Consider the following 8981-nt stretch of genomic DNA (forward strand, 5'->3'; position numbering starts at 1 on the left):
TTATTCTGCTGCAGGATGACGAGACCAAGCATCCAGCCAGAGCAGCAGGGCCCTGCGCCACAGACCAGGAAGTCCTCTGAAGGACTGCCCAGGTCTAAAGGAAGCCTCTTACACACCCAAAGGCTCATGGCGGAGACAAAACGTGTAGGTCAGATGCAGAGGCCTGAGGTCAAACCACAGTTTGTGATTTGAAGCACTTCCTGGTGAACGTGGCAGTAATGGTGTCCTCTGAAGGAGGAGAGCGGCGGCTCCTCTGATCCACAGAAAAGGCTAATTGCAGAGGATCCAGAGCAAGCCTCGGGCCTCCACTTTCATCTGCTCGCTCCTCTTAATTAATCAAACTCCAGCAGCAGAGTTCAGCTTCCTGCCGGCTTTTTAATTAATCAGCTGAGCCGGGAACATTCAGCCACACGGCAGACGAGAGAAGAGGAGGACGTTTGTCACGCTGCTGAACCTGCGACGGCCTCCAGATTGTTAGAATTAATCAGTTTTCTCTTTATATCCAATCACACGTGTTGGACGCTTTAGATCCAAGCAGCGGTCAGAAAAGATCGCCGCAGACCAGAGAGCTGACACCTGAATGCAGACGCTGGTTAATTCTGCTCCCTGAGCTCAGCTGTGATGAGTTTAGGTCAGATGTGGAACAGGAAACCAGCGCTGTGCTGTTCTCTTCACACATACACAGCATCCTCTGGTGCCTCGGGGAGGCTGTTATCAGTAAAGGGCGAGAGATAACGGCCCAGTCTCCTGAGGTGGAGTAAGTCTCAGGAGACTGTGGTTCATGTGCCGCTCGGGATGGTCGTTTGACTCGTTTTCACTCGCTCGGTTTCATTTGGAGTTTATTCTTTCAGTTCAGGCACATTAAAATCTCCAGTATTAGGACTCGATGCTCCAGCTCTCACCACAGCTTTCTGTCCTCTGTTTAAAATCTAGTCATGAAACTGTAGAACAAATACTTTACCGTAAAAGGAGCCGACCGAGCATGACATCAGCTGGATTTTTCCTTTATTTCCTGATCTGTGTTTGCGCTCGTCCCCGGAGAGGAATTAGTTTTCTATTTGTTTCAGTCCAACGTGTCGAGGCTTGAGAGCAACACAGACGTTCTTTGTAACGACAGACGCTTCAGTCAGGTTTGGTTTCGTATCAGAGCAGATCTGCCCAAAACCCACAAAACCACTGCGTGTGTGCGTGTGTGCGTTTGTGTGTGTAACCTTTACTTGATGCACTCATTGGCCAGCAGCGGTTTCACATTCCAGAGTGATGAAGGCAGTTATGTCTTCCCATCAGATAAACCACCTGCTCACTGCACATGCTCAGACCGGGTCAGCATATTGTTTCCTTGCTAAGCCGTGATTGGTTCATATAAACAACACAGAGCTGCAGAAACATTTAAAGAAACTCTCATTTGGAAACATTGAAGTTCCAAAATCAGCTTAAACACAATGAAAATGTTCCAACCTCTGGTTTGGAGGCTCCAAACCAGAGGTTCTCACAGAAACGTCAGAGAGTCGTCTGACAGAGATGTAACACAACGCTCAGTCATCTTTGGTGTGTAGAAAAGCAGAGGTCGAGAGACCCGTGTTTTGGCCAGGTGTTACCAGGTGTTACCAGGTGTTTATCAGGACGGCTGAGGCCGAGAGAGCAGGGGGAAGACACGCAGGGCGGTTTTAAACTCGCGCCTCCAGCATCCAAAGATGCAGAATTTCAAAAGAACCAGAGCGAAGCTTGACTTTCCAAAGAAGACAGAGCTGAGCAGCACCGTCACCGCTCCACCCGGAGGTGTGCAGTTAGATGCAGGAGCACCTGTGGACGTGAGATCCTTAGCGCCTGTTTGCCGTTTAATGTGCAGCAGCTGCAGAAACACTTTATCTCTGGAGGGATTCGCACTGGCGGGCATGAAATACGCTTTGGTTTGTCCCGACCTCAGCTTTCTCCTCGTCGGTCAGATCGTTAGTGCTCAGTGATGACAAGCTCAGATGGCATGAAGCATCAGGCAGCATCAGGAGGCAGGCAGACCTCATTGTGCTGCAGAAGTTTAGTCTTTCTGTTATTAAGCTATTATTTCCGGACTATTTTCACTTAAAGCTGAATAAATGACGAACGTTCCCGCTGTGAGGCCACCAGAAGAATTTCATGGGAAATATTGGGATCATTTTCTGCAGCTTTCGGTGGATTTTTGCAGCAGGAACAAATGAATCAAGCAGCAGATGTGTTCCTGCATTTGATTCATAGATCTTGCATAGACAGTGTGACCGGACGAAACAAGCTTACTTGAAAGAACATGACACAAAGGCTTCTCACACTTTCTAAATATCAGACGCAAATGAGTCTGAAACATTCAGGGTACCCTATGGTACCGTTTAGTCTGCTGCTGCGTGTGGCAGTGCCTCGAGCAGCTGCAGCAAAACTGTCCCCAAAAACAAAATCGGCCCGATTAAGCCCTACTGTGACCACGTTAGCAGGTGGAGGGCTGCTGTAACTCCCAGGTGTCATCAAATAAGACACTTTCTTTCATGTGAAGGCTGTGCAGGCAGGAGTGGTGGGCCCAAAGTGCAGACGAACAGAGTAAAAAGGTGAACTCAAATGCAACTTTAATGGTGGATGGCAAAAAAAACTGAAACCTGGCTAAACTGGGAATACAGAAACTAAACTTGCAGGCAGACCGAACACAACATGTGAGATGATGGAGACAGACAAAGGAAAACACAGGACTTAAATACAGAGAGGGAGCAATCAGGGAATGAGAGACAGTAAGAAAACATAGCTGGGGCTAACGAGACAAGGGAAGCAAAACCTCATACAATAACACAGAGACACGGACTTCAAAGTAAAACAGGAAACATAACACAGAGACACGGACTTCAAAGTAAAACAGGAAACATAACACAGAGACACGGACTTCAAAGTAAAACAGGAAACATAACACAGAGACACGGACTTCAAAGTAAAACAGGAAACATAACACAGAGACATGGACTTCAAAGTAAAACAGGAAACATAATACAGAGACATGGACTTCAAAGTAAAACAGGAAACATAATACAGAGACATGGACTTCAAAGTAAAACAGGAAACATAATACAGAGACACGGACTTGACAAGGGGACACAGCAGGCAGGGGAGACGGAGCAACTATGCAACACAAACAGAAACCAGCAAACAGAACAGTAACAAAGAAACCAAAGGACTAGAAATGATAAATAATATCAAAATCAAAGTTCAATAATAATGCAAAACAGAAAGCTCTGGGTCGACGACCACCCTAACACTTTCAGGCAATAAAAGGTAACCAACTAGTTGCAAATGTAGCTAAAGTTACATGTAATGCCTGACTGTAACTGTGATGGTTACATTTGTAACGAGCTGATCAGATTTGGGGTTAGAGTGAAAGCGCAGGTTAGCATTACACCCCAGAAAGTCCTCAGGCACTGAAACCTACTGAGGTGGAAATGAGACAATAAAAAACGCTCGTTTAGGTTTAACCTTCCAATTAAATCCTTCTGATTGGAGGAGGAAATGATTGTGTGCTGGTGACAATAAGCCCTTCACAGCAGTGACCCTGTACGCTGTAACTGGGTGCTGTGCTGCTGAAGGACACCTGGCGCCTCGATCTTTGACGTTATTTGGATCGGAGCAGGCTGATCAGTTCTCTGTGATGGGAGCTGTGGATCTGAGTACAGCTGGTCGTTAACTACAGCGTGTCCAACACACGAGTGTGACACTGTGGCTGCCATTACGGTGCTAGATAATGTCAGTGAAAGTGTTTCAATCATATCCACACCAATAGGAAGCTTTAGTTTAATCGTGGAGCTCTGAGGACGGCAGGATGAACATCCCTGACAGAGGGGAGGAGACACGGGGGAGGACGGGGGAGGACGGGGACGAAGGATAAGTAAAGGAGACAGACCGTGAGAGCAGACGGAGGACAAAGAGCGTGTGTGGAGAGATATTAAAAATACAGAAACAGAGGAGGAATAATGAACAAACAGCAGTGAAACCTCAGAGGTTTTCTTTCCAGGAAACAGCAGAGAATCACTGATAAAATAAAACTTCAAAGGGTCCACACAGACGCTTTGATGCTCGGATATAAACTCTGAAGTCTTCTTAGTGACTTTACACAAGTAACACAGTGACTTTAAATCCAAAGCAGCTCAGTAAGTTTGGGATGTGCTTTGGTTTAAATGAGGTCATTAACAGAGCTGACTGCAGTCCCCTGTGTTTGAAGGAACTCAGTAAAACCTGATTGTTTGGTTTGAAAATCCAGCAAAGTTTGAGCCGTAGCAGGAAACAGCTTTTCAAATATGGCTGCACATTTTTAAGCTTCTCCAGCCCAAATGATCTCTACAGCTGACACGCCAGCTGACATCCAAGGATTACTCACTGCAACAAGCAGTTAGCACGCAGCTAACTTTGTTAGCACTCGGCTGGATTTTGGTCACACTGATCTAAACTCAGGTCCAAACTAGAAAAATTTGCATTTCCTGCGAAAATGCAGTGTGGATGCTTTAAAGCTGAAGCTGTATGCAAAAACTAGCAGAAAACGCTGAAAAGTTGCAGAAAGTGTAAAAACTTTGCAGAAGCAAAAGAACTTTGCTAAAATGGAATAACTTAGCAGAACTGCAATATCTTAGAGGAAAGTTAATACTTGGCAGAAATACAATAGCATAGCAGAACTTTGCAGAAATATTGTAACTTACCAGAAACATGATAAATTTTCAAAAATACAAGAACTTAGGAGAAATAGTATAAGATAACAGAAAGAATATATTTAGCCAAAAATACTTAAACATTACAGAAACACTATGATTTAGAAAAATAATACAACATAGCAGAAATACTGTGATTTACAGGAGACACTGTGATGAACTATGAATATTGTAATTTTAAATTAATACTATGTTTTAGCACAAATACTATAATTTGACAGAAATACTATCATTTGGCAGAAATACTATGTTTCAGCACAAATACTCTGGTTTAGCACAAATATTATAACATAGCAGAAATACAATTATATAGCAGAAATGCTATATTTAGAAAGAAAAATATAAAATATAAAAATATAATATAGTAGTATGATTTAGCAGAAATACTGTATTTAGCACAAGTACCAAAAAGTAGCAGAAATACTATGATTTAGCAGAAATACTATGATTGAGCAGAAGTACTAAGATGTAGTAAAAGTACTTTGATTTAACAGAAATACAATTATGGAGGAGTAATACTTTAAAATGGGAGAAATATTGATACACACACACATACACAGAGCCTAAAGGGAAGAGTATTTGTGCCATGGAGTGTTAACAAGAATGTGAGGTCCATATTAGAAAAGCTGGTAAAATCATAAAGGTTTGCAGAATTGTAATAAATGATGAATATGAATTACTGGTCTGTGACAGTGTATTAAACAGAAAAATTGGAAAAGCAAAATGGACAGGTGAAAAAATGCTGAACATGCTGAGGGTCCCTCAAATATACTTGTTAAATGAAAAAATCAGCAAAAAAATCTATGAGTCACACAATCACAAATATGTACACATAAGGAAACACACATGCACAGAGAGACACACACACAAGATCCAATTCAGTCACCCAGTCTAAATATATTGAATTTGAATCTTAGAATGAGGTCATCCCATTAAAAGGCTTTCTCTCTCTCTCTCTCTCTCTCTCTCTCTGTCACACACACACACACACACACACACACACACACACACACACACACACACACACACACACACTCACTCACTCACACAGGGAGAGAGAAGTAAGTTTCTAGCTCAGTCAGCCTGGGAGCTGCTGAATTTGAATCCACCAATCAGAGTGGCTGTGCACTTTTTCCCGCCAAAACAGGTGCATCTGTTTACACACGCGGCACAGAGAGAGACACAGGATTATTGCAGCCTATTTCTCATAGTGACGACTCCCCTCAAACAAATGACCATAATTTCCTAACCGTAGGGGCTAGAGCGGTCATTCTTACACCGTTTTGTTCAGAAGAGATGGGGGAATCTTCCAGTGTTGACAATTTATCATTAAAATGTGAATTTTTAGAGATATATGACATGGATGACTTGTTGACTTAGAAGCCACGAATTCCCCAATATGCAAATTTGAATGCCTCAGACCACATATATGATTGGCTGGCTGGGAAGCCGTGCAGGCCCTGATTTGTGGATTTGAATTCCTCAGCCCTGATATGATTGGCTGGCTTAGAAGCCATGAAGGCCCCAATATGCAAATTTGAATGCCTCAGGACACATATATGATTGGCTGGGAAACCGTGCAGGCCCTGATTTGAAAATTTGAATGTCTAAGTCCTCACAGAGGATTGGCTGCCTGGGGACCTGGCAGAAATATATAGAAATACTATGATTAAGCATAAATACTACATTTAGTAGAAATACTATGTTTTAGCACAAATCCTATAAAAAGCAGAAATACTATAATTTAGCAGAAATACTATATTAAGCACAAATCCTATAAAAAGCAGAAATAGTATGATTAAGCATAAATACTACATTTAGCAGAAATACTATATTAAGCACAAATCTTATAAAAAGCAGAAATACTATATTAAGCACAAATCCTATAAAAAGCAGAAATACTATGATTAAGCATAAATACTACATTTAGTAGAAATACTATGTTTTAGCACAAATCCTATAAAAAGCAGAAATACTATAATTTAGCAGAAATACTATATTAAGCACAAATCCTATAAAAAGCAGAAATACTATATTAGGTACAAATCCTATAAAAAGCAGAAATAGTATGATTAAGCATAAACACTACATTTAGTAGAAATACTATGTTTGAGCAAAAATCCTATAAAAATCAGAAATACTATATTTGGCAGAAATACTATATTTGGCACAAATCTTATAAAATAGCAGAAATAGTATGATTTAGCACAATAGTAATAACTTAAACAGAAAAATTGGAAAAGCAAAATGGACAGGTGAAAAAATGCTGAACATGCTGAGGGTCCCTCAGATAAACTTGTTAAATGAAAAAAAATCAGCAAAAAAATCTATAACAGCCACACAATCACAAATATGTACACATAAGGAAACACACATGCACAGAGAGACACACACACAAGATCCAATTCAGTCAACCAGTCTAAATATATTGAATTTGAATCTTAGAATGAGATCATCCCATTAAAAGGCTTTCTCTCTCTCTCTCTCTCTCTCTCTCTCTGTCACACACACACACACACACACACACACACACACACACACACACACACACACACACACACACACACACAGGGAGAGAGAAGCAAGTTTTCAGTCAAGCAGCCTGGGAGCTGCTGAATTTGAATCCACCAATCAGAGAGCCTGTGCACTTTTTCCCGCCAAAACAGGTGCTTCTGTTTACACACGCAGCACAGAGAGGCACAGGATTATTGCAGTCTATTTCTCATAGTGACGACTCCCCTCAAACAAATGACCATAATTTCCTAACCGTAGGGGCTAGAGCGGTCATTCTTACACCGTTTTGTTCAGAAGAGATGGGGGAATCTTCCAGTGTTAACAATTTATCATTAAAATATGAATTATTAAAGATATTTGACTTGTAATGCACCATAACTGAGTAGAGCGAAGCAAAAACTGCCTTGACTTGCCCTCAAACAACGCTTTCTAACTCTAAATCTATTTGGAGTATCAATATCATTCTTTCACCGAAAGAGACAGCAGGCTTTGGTGAACAATCATGGAAATTTTCAGGTCTCTGTGGAAATCCAACAAAAAGTTATGACGAGAGAAAAAAGTGGTTCATTTCCAGAGTTTGAAATCTGAAGAAATCTGAGCGACGGACGAATTTCCTACCCTCAAACAAGTCCAACTCATTTCAGAACGGTAATAGTTGAGAAAGAAATTCTTGAATTGTGAGCGTCAGGAGTGTCTGAAGATATACCGGGACAAGCCTCATGTCTTAACTTTGCTTCGTTAAGGAGATATGACGATTCGAATATGCCTCTCATTACAGAAATGCAGCAGTGATTTTGAACAAACTCTCCATTCACTTTATATGGAGAGTTTTCTGACCTTGTGTTGGTCTGAGGAGATTTGCCAAAATTCTATAAATCCCACAACAATGATAGTGACATTTTCTGAAAGCCAGCAAAAATACCTACGTTTTGATGTATAATTTGTGGAAGTTGAGTGAAAATTGAGCAAGTAGCAAACAGTTGTTCGGACATGAAGAGAAGACTGCAAAACCTTCAGTGGCACACTGGAAGCCAAGAGCATAGCAACCATAACAACGCATGTATTTTGTGAAAAATCACAATTTTGCAACTCAAAACTTTAAGAGGCATAAAAGTAAAACAGTAAAAGATTTGAAAAAGCTGAATCACACATGAATAGCCCAATAATTTGTGAACATTTTAAAGTTTGAATGGTTGTTCTAGGCAAAAGTATGAGGAAGTAGTTAAGTTTCAAAAACGAGCAAATTTTAGCAGAATTGCAGAAGTTTCCCATTCATTTCAATGGGACAAATTAAAGGAAAAAAGTGGAATATTTTAAAAAGTATAATAGTATAAAATACCAAAAGTCAAAGAGCAAAAATAGGAGAATAGTTTAAAGTTTGAACGGTGAAAATAGCACAAAAATTGTGGAAGTAGATCCACGGCGAAAAGTGTACGGAAACACCCGGAATAATAATAACTAGAAAAATTTGCATTTCCTGCGAAAATGCAGTGTGGATGCTTAAAGCTGAAGCTGTATGCAAAAAGTAGCTGAAAAAGCTGAAAAGTTGCAGAAATTGTAAAAACTTTGCAGAAGCAAAAGAAGTTTGCTAAAATGGAATAACTTAGCAGAACTGCAATATCTTAGAGGAAACATAATACTTGGCAGAAATACAATAGCATAGCAGAATTTAGCAGAAATATTGTAACTTACCAGAAACATGATAACTTCTCAAAAATACAAGAATTTAGGAGAAATAGTATAAGATAACAGAAAGAATAT

The sequence above is a fragment of the Aulonocara sp. 'chitande type north' Nkhata Bay genome, linkage group LG9, assembly GCF_057382095.1.
Source record: "Aulonocara sp. 'chitande type north' Nkhata Bay isolate Kocher_YH1m ecotype deep benthic linkage group LG9, A_spYH_male_GT1.1, whole genome shotgun sequence".
NCBI classification, from domain to species: Eukaryota; Metazoa; Chordata; class Actinopteri; order Cichliformes; family Cichlidae; genus Aulonocara; species Aulonocara sp. 'chitande type north' Nkhata Bay.